Here is a 9220-nt window from a genome sequence, read left to right on the forward strand (position 1 = left end):
CCTTTTGTGTGTGAGTGTAATAAAGAGCAAATGTATGCGCTTGACACCATTTGTGTCTTAATTCTGTCACCAAGAAATCATGAAGAAATCACCAACCTCTCACAAATGGACACCTACTGGTTTGTGACAAAAATAAAAATTACTTACACAGACACTTTTTTGGACAAGTTACGTTGTTGGTTTTGTGCCACATACCCCAGCAGAGAAATGAAGCCTATACTACTTCCCTGCATCACACAGTTGAGATTTGGAATGTTTGGGGCTATGAAGAGTGTCTGTAGCTCTGCAGTTACCATAATAGGATCTATACTTACCTCAGATAACCAGATAATCTTGCAGGACAAGAAGGAAACACAACCTCACAATTATTTAGCACCTTAATACTGAAGTACAGGAAGAAGGGAGATGCAACTTCTTGCAGAAGCATGGGCCAGATTGCACTCTCTTCCCGAAACCCAGCTCAGACAGGTTAAACCCTGACAAGTAATTCCCTGTCAGTCCTCAGAAAACAGGTAGCATGCGGGTTTGGTAAAGTGTACTCTCAGGTATCTGCAGGCAAATGGATACCACTGAGGAAATCAGAGAGCAGCATTCAATGAAGAACTACTGGACAGTAAGAGCTACCGCACACTTTGATGGTATAACTGAGCCTGTTGAGTAACTGTTTACTGTTGCTGAGAGGGCAATCCAACCCCCACAGTCCTCTGGTTGCTATTTATGCCCCAGCTCGTGTACAGCAACTGCCACTTCCCACGAGACCATGGCAAGCTCCTTCAGAGGACTTTTGGAGCTGCAAAATCCATCACTGTGAGAGCTGATAGTGGTTTTGCTATCTCCCTCAGTCAGCTTGCTAGTGGCTTGCCAGGGCAGTGATGGTGCAAGTTGAATCCCAAGGTGAGGGCTGGGATGGGAAGTAGAAGGAACCTTCCCCTTCAGCAGTTCCTTTCCAGCTTAGCTACCTGCCCACCACAGCCAAGCCACGCTGGTGTCCCTCACAGACTTGCTCGTCTATTGTGTCCATGCTGAGGACTGAGGAGAGTCTAGAGTGCATGGTGCAAAGCAGCAGTTGTCATCCCCCCAGAGTCGAAAACAGCCCCTACAGCTTCATGTCCATGCCCTGGACTTTGAGCTCATGCTCTGTCCCAGCCCCGCAGGATTGATCCACAGCTCTTTGGTGATCAGGAAGAATTCTAGTCCTCTTTGGGGTTACCCCACAGCTTATTACTTCTATGTTGCTGTTAAAATAGGGGAAACAGATCACAGGATCAGTGACAAACTAGCTTGTTCCAGAACAACGCTAAACCACATCAGTCCCAGAGACACTGGTCACTGGCATTCGCACCTATATACGGACGCTTCACAACACGTTACTGGGAGGAAAGTGGCTAGGTTCCGTCACTTAAGTTCTGTTAGTTTAAGCCCATGAACTTGAAATGGTTTCAGCTCCTATGTGCTTAATTGTGTTTGCTCAACCATGAATTGCCCATGGGAGCTCCATTTTGCTGATTTAGCACTGCTCAGACTCATGCCAAATTTATAATGGCCTCTTCCAGCCACAACAGTTCTATGGTTCTATGAATAGGGAGGAGTTTTGTTTTAAGGCTGGGAAGTTAACCTTTCTGAGAAGGTACTTACTGGATATGTGCACACTTAGCTAACGTGTTTACACTGCTGCCAACACAGATCATTAGCTTTTGTTAATGGCTAGGATACTTCCACTTCCAGTGTCACCCTTCTGTGCTACAGGAAACCAAGCTTTAGCTTACAGTAACAAATACTACACCCTACTGTCCATGACAGGGCTGTGTTAGGTTCTCCCACACACTTTAAATAGGACTCCCAGAGCTGCTCTATTCATTCTCTCTTTAATATTAAAATACTAAAAAAAAAAATTATTATCAAAAATCTTACTAGATACTTGCTTGACAGCAAGAAAAAAATACAACCAATAAAGTGGATCAAGCTGATAAATGGTATTATAGGAGATAGGATTCTGACTATGAATTTAGGGACTGTTGGACTTCAGGTTAGTCTTCCATGACAAGAAAAGACAACTATTCTTGCAAAGATAATACAAAATAAGAAATCAAAGATCCAAGAAATCTTGCTGAATTTCAGTTATTCAAAATATCACAATGATGTATGGCAGCTGGGTTTAACCGAGAGACTGCTTTATCAGTCTGTCTTTCCCCTATTTGAAAGAAGCCGTACAAATATTTTTTCTTTTGGGATCATGCCTTCTTTCTCTGCCAGCCCAGGTATATCTACCGTTCTGTTACCCTCCCATTTCTGGAATATTAGCTATGCACAGCTTCTGCTAGAGTTTCACCTTCATAAACTCTATCTGCAGTTCTGATTTCATGGCTGAGCAGCTCCGTGCTGTCTGGAGCTGACCCACAGTCCTCCTGTAATTGAAAAGGTCATGTGATTCTCTTAGAGGGAGAACAAGGCACAGGGAAGGAATATCACATTTCTGAGAAATACATGGTTCATAATATTGACAAAAGCAACAGAAAACCCCAAGGGAAAAAAAAAAGCAACTATGTCATTGTTAAGGGTCGAGGTCCCGAGGTAACAACTCCTCCAATTCCTTAACGATCCCCTCTGTCTTGCTAGATACAGAAGGAGTTTAAGGGGAAAGAAGAAATTCACACCTCGGTCTGCATTTGGGAAACTGAAACAAACTTTTAATGAACAATAAGTCCACACTACTATACACTGCTATATATATATATATATATGTATATGCACAACTGAAAACAGGGAAAAACTAAGAAGAGAGGACTCGGATAACCAGGTGCAGAGGGGGAGAGGAGAAAAAGTTTTAACAGTCTTGTTCAAGGTCAGATCCCTTGGCAGGCACACAGCAACGAGGGGGGAGTGAAAACCTTGCAGCGGCTTCCAGGCAGAGAAAGTGAGATTCTTCCCGCGGTGAGACGGGGGGGAGAAAACCCCGTGCAGCGAATTTAACAGCAGGAAAACTCCCTGCACGGAATGGCTGGGAGTCCGGATATCTCACCCGATTCCAGACGAGACTCACCGCAGGAATAGTTCACAGTCTGTGATCCTCAGCGATCTGGGGGTGTAGGCCCTCAGCTCTCGGGTCTGGTTGTTGGTCTCAGGTTCGCGGCAGTCCCACCTCCGTGAAGCCATCCGGAGTCTGAGGGAGAGACACCCCCCGGCCTGCTGCCTTTAAAGGCTCTCGACGTAACGTTACGTTCACCTGACCCCCTTAACCAATTAAATGCGGAATTATTGTACTGCATGGAATAATTCCTATTTGTCCATTTCCCAAAACAAGGAAGCTTCAGCTCAAACCAGGACAGTCATAAAGGTGAAATGTTGCACATTAACCTTTGTGGAAAGGGAAAGTTTCAGGATTGCAAATCAAAATGAAGTTTTGGTCAGGTTTACTTTACAAAACTCCATGTAGATTTCACACAGAACTAATCTGGAAAAAAATCCAGCTAAAAGCAAAGTTCTTCAATCATTTATTTCCTCTTGCTATTTAAAACAAAAATCAAACTCATTAAATTCCTGTCAAAAAGTGAAACCATGTCCCCTGCCTGCAAGGGAGGGAGTAAAGAAATATGGGAAACTGGAACTGCCAAATGCAGTCTTTCCTAATGCAGAAAAATTTTTACCTCCCTCATCTACAGGCAGCAGTGGTGGTCCCACACCTGTGTGACTGCAGCACCTACGTGCACTTGTTTGCATCTCTTCTGATATTCTAAGAGGGACATGGGGAGCCCCATTAGCCTGGCAGTGATTGGCAATCAAGTGAAACGATAGCAATGGTTGGTAAAGGTCATCCTGGGCCCCCTCCTGACCATGCAGCTTTGACTTGTCCCCTATTAGGATCTCATTATGCTGTCATTCCCTCTGGTTAGCACAGGAATGGAAATTCAAATAGACTATACTGCAGAAATCCAATCACAAACAGTCTGTCAAAATGGAGAAGAAAAAAAGGTAGTAATCTACTGAGAATGCAACTCTCATCTCCAAACACAAATCCAAATCTGAAGACCTTCTTCCATGTTTGCATTTAATCAGGAACAAAAGTCCTATTTTTTTTTGCAAACTCACTATTTTAAGTACTTTAATAACGTGTGCATCACTCCTACTACCTAGTTTGTATCTTAACATTTCTGAGCTCCCAGCTAGTTTCCAAATCCAACATGTGTGCACGTTCAGTGCAACTGCCTGGGGTTTGTAATATTGCTGAAGAAGTAACTCCCAGTTACTCCAACTCAGAAAACCCTAGCTTGTGGGGTTGGCATGCTCTAAACAATGAAATTGCATTACCTGGACTTCACATCTGCCTTTACCGAATGCTCAACAGTGCGTGCAAGACAGTATTGCAGCACCATTCACAGGAGGTAGTTCTGCACAACTGTAGCTGGTTTATTTATCTGTATTACCACCTGAATAACTGTACTGCAGGAAGAGAAAAGTATCAGCAGCACAGGTCTTTTTAAACACGGTGAGACGTGTGCAAGCAAAGTTTGAAATCTTTGGCGAATGCTTTTACAGCTCATTGCCTTGGTAAATCTAGCCCAGCTTTATTTTAACGTCAATTTTAAGAAGCCCTTCAGCAGAGCAAGAATCCTTGACATGGTTAATGGGTTAATGAACAGGTTTCAACAGTCACCGCCAATGCAAACCTCCCTTTTACCCTTCTCCCTTCCCTCCCCCCACTCATAACTTGCATAAATTTGTTTTCACACAATGGCATCTTCAGGGAAAAGGTGTCAGGGGATAATGAGAAGATTTGGCAAGGTTAAAGAGATACAGAGAGGATCTCAAGGGGATTCAGTCTGCAGCACTGCTAGAGGGATGGTGCAATAAGCGCTTTACTGATTATTAACTCACATGGGTCAGTGAGGAATCAGACCTTTTCTTCCACACTTTTCTTATTGGTAAAATGAAGTCCTCAGCCAGAACCTTAGTTACAGGGTAGGAAAGATGCTAGAACTATTGAGGCAGACCTGCAGCACAAGGCAACCTCCCAAAGGTAGAGAGGTTCGATAAAGCCTTTGTGTGTGATGCAAGTTAAGGATAAGCTATGCACAAGCCAGAGGTGGGTTTGGTGAAGACCCGAGAACCTTGGCCACCTGCAGCACTGTCATGCTGGGCATTTGGGAGAGCCTGTCATGCTGCGTGTACTGCATATATAGGGATGGGACTTGGCACTATGGAGACACATCTACACTTGCAGGGTGTCTAAGGCTCCCTCATAGTAAATGAAGTCACTGACACCTAAGAAGTAATTCTGCTTACGTAAGCTTCAGCAGGTTGCCTAGGCATAAGGCATTTAAGATGCTTCCACCTGAGACATCAGCCCAAGGTGGACAGGCTGACACAGGAGAAGCAGCTGGGACAAGGGTAGTAGAAGAAATGCTAGAGCATCTGAAGCAACACTAGATGCCTATGTTATATTGAATTGTTCAGGCTATTGCTAACTGGTCTACTGAAAACCCCCCAACTCTGTTGAACATGCCGGGACTCCTTTGCCTGACAGGGGAGGTTGGACACCCAACACACATAAAGCGATTTAGAACTCAGCCGTAAAGTGAATCCACCTCGTTTCCACCTGTCCAGGTCTTCATTAGCAGAGCCCTAGTTCCTCCCTTGGGTACAAAGAGAAATGCTGAGATCATCTGCCCTAACAGCAAACTCCAAAAGGATGCCAGTTTGATATCTGAGAGCAAGAGGCTGGTTAGCATCACCCTTGCAACAGTGTGAACCCAGTCCAGGTCTGCACACTGAAACTGCAATGGAATGTGTGTTATATGGGACCACAGTGCTTCCTTCAGGACTCTGGTGGTACCTGTAATGATGACAAATCCTCAGTAGTTTAGGAAGGCATAATTTAGTCTTACGCTATTTGCTGGTCTTATGCTTATTGTTGGTTTATCACAGTTCACTCTTTCACGGGCACCCCCTTGCTGTGGGGAAGGAGCTTGCGTGCCCTTGTGAGGTTGAGAGCTGTGCTGGTGGTGGCATGTGCCTCCGGTGGGGTCTCCCAAGCCAGACAGGTCTCAACTGAAGGGTCAGACAAAGTGTGTCCACGGGCAGGATGGGCTCACTAGCCTTCGGGCAGCCATCCTAGGAGAAGGACAACTCTGACTCCAAACCCGGGCAGATGGAGCTCGTTTAGCCTTGTAAGGCATCCATCATCTAAGAGAAGGATACTCTAACCAAACCTATGACCTGAGGACTTTGCTGTCACCGTCCAAGCTCACTAGGCCCTGGCAGATGAACCTCAGGTGTAAAGGGTGGAGCCAGTTCCGCGCACGCTGCACCTCACCTAAAAAATCCACCGCGCAGGCCCGAAGGGTGCGCTCATCGCTTGCAGTGAGCGTGGGAAAAGCCCTTCCCAGATCTTCATTTGCGAAGCCAAGCCATGATGATGATGATGATCACAGCTCAATACAAGTGCACAAAAAAAAATTAACTTCTAAGTACAACGAGGGAAAAAAAATTAAAACCAGCATGAGATACAGATAGGCTTTTTAAGTAGGTGAACTGCAGATGAGTAAAAAGTGGATTTTCTAAGAAGAAATTATCAAATGCAAAAAATTGCAAGAGGAAAATACTGCATTGTGTTTTGACCATTTTTTAAAACTAGATCTTTCAGCTCAAATAAGAATTTCAGGCACACGGTGCAGCACTGACATCAGAAAGGTGTGTTTGCTACTATTTAAGAGATGTAATTGCAGCTATTGGCTTTAACTCTCAGACTTTAAGACCGTAGCTACAGCAATCAGTTGGGACATGAAGTACAGATAAAAAGGCAAGATACTGGTCAGAATGAGCTAATCACACAGTTTAGTATTCCATGACTGAACAAAACAAGTTCCTGAGAATGATTTACAGTCCTGATGCTAACAGATCCTCTGGTCAGACATCAAGCTGCAAATAGAGTTGCTTACTAATTTTCCATGTGAATGGTTCTTTTTAATGGGAAGCTCAGCTTTCTACAGAAAAAAAAATGAGAAATCACTCACACTGGGAAAAAATCAAAAGGTAATGAGTAGTTTCAACTGCATTGAACTAAATGGAGCCAACCCAGAATGTTACATTTCATTTCAGTTCTTCAGAAGGTAACATTGGCTTCCTAGCAGTGAGCTCATTACTTAACGGTAGATGTTGTTTGAGGGCCTTGTCCCTTCCATATTCTGCATTTCCCAGAGAACCACAGCAAGTTTTGTTATCTCTTCTCAACATGTGCATTTCCAAAGAGTTTAATAAACCAAAATAAACATTTTGTATAACAGTAAATAATTTACTCTTGGTTTTTAAAAAAAATGTTTGGGGATAAAACCAGAAGCTGAAACATTATCATCTTCTGTGGGGTGAAAGCTCTGAAATTTGTGCCTTCTGGCAAGAGAGCCGCCATAATGTTGCCTCTCATCTCCTTGTTTAGGTTGTTATTCAGACTCTGCCTAAAAAATCATAGCTCTGCAGCCCTTGTACAGTTCTCTACAGGTTTTAGTACGTACTACAACCTTTAGTAGTATTATTAAGACTCTTTTAACAACACAGAGACTGTTAGAGCTGGGGTGATGAAGGTGGCTAGATAGCTAGTCATTGCATCTCTGATGCCTAATGCAAAGAACTAGGGTTTGGGGTTTTTCAGAGGAGTTGTTAATCAGGAAAAAAAAAACCAACCCTTTATTCTCTCCTGTAGTCCTGCCAGATGTATGGCAGTGAGTGATGATTCTGAAGATACCACTTGGCCTGGAGCTAAGCATATGCAAACAAGGTAATTATTTAGTGCAGGGAAATGTGGGACAATGAAACATCTGCAGCCCCACTGCCTGTCTCAGAGCCCAGAAAGCCAAGCTGTCTCATGCCTTTGGAAGGGCAGAGGGTGCACAGTCCAGCGAGTGCTGGGGTTTAAGAGAGGCAAGATCCTCAGGACAGCAGGAGGTCCCCAGAACCAGCCCCAGGAGCTCTGTCCCACTTCTGCTCTGCTTCCTCCTCTCCATTTTGTGCTGCAAGAGGCCAGTGCCTGAGCTTGTCCCACACCACATCCTACTGATGGCAGAAAGCATCCTACCTCCACTGATAAGAAACCTTGAACAAACCTGAACGAAAAGGTGTTCGCTGTTGCAAAGAAACTGTGAAGCAGAATATTCTTAAAATGGAAGTGCACACGTAAGACTACTTTGCACAACACCCTCTGTAGTGTTGGAGCACTTACTTGATTTTGCTGACTTAAAGTGGGACAGTATGCAGGCTTTCTTGTTGCAAAGATGCAAAGACCTTACAGCTTTTTGGCTGACATTGTCCTTGGACAACTATTCATTTATCATTGCGCAGTCTAAGTAACACTTTATTCCTTTCAGCCACAAATTACATGCTTCTACTTAACAACAAGAGATACCAGCCTCAAAGCTTCCTCACTAAAATCCAATTTAGAAGAGACATGCAAATGGGACCCCCAAAAAAGAGTTGATTCAAACCTCTGAAATAAATCCTTCTCATATTTGAGAATTAAGAAAGATCTTAAGAAGAAAGGGCTAGCCTTTTCCAGCTATTCAGTCATGGCACTGAATTTCCTAAATTAAATAAAGTCTTTCATATAATACTGGATTCTTCAATAGCTAAAATAACTGCTGTAAATGCCAAATTAAATTTATATTTAATTCCTGTACTGAAGATATGTCATTGCCCCTTCTTGCAGCCCAGGAAGGCTGCATTTGTTCTTGCCCATTTGTTCTGATGGTACCTCTGCCTAGAGGTGCCTTTCCTACCAGAGTATGGTACGTGTCAGGTCAGTCAATGGGCTGTGGGTCAGTGGATTCACACCAGTGAATGGGTGCCACAGCTTTAACCTTCCCTCCTCCCTGGCTGGCCCCAGTCCGCAGCTGACTGCGGTGGCTGGAACAAGAGTGTGATCACAGCTGCATTATGCTCCTACAGTTTGTGCCACTTCCAGAGGTACCACAGATAGGCACTTTTGCCACAGTTCATTCAAGTGAATTTGCTCATGTTTCTGTCACTGAGCAACAGGTATGATCAACTCTGCAGTGATCGAGACTGCTCAGTGGAATATTTGTAGTAGTCCTTCAAAAACAGCTCCTGTCATTAGGTGGAGATTATTTTAGACAAAGTCAGACATGTAAAAGGACTGCATTTAGTATTCAGAAAGCAAATTGAGAGCACAAGGCCAAAAAATGGTCCTGCTGACATGACCTGAATGCATTTAGCT

Source organism: Buceros rhinoceros, unplaced genomic scaffold (assembly GCF_000710305.1).
Source record: "Buceros rhinoceros silvestris isolate BGI_N320 unplaced genomic scaffold, ASM71030v1 scaffold9186, whole genome shotgun sequence".
NCBI classification, from domain to species: Eukaryota; Metazoa; Chordata; class Aves; order Bucerotiformes; family Bucerotidae; genus Buceros; species Buceros rhinoceros.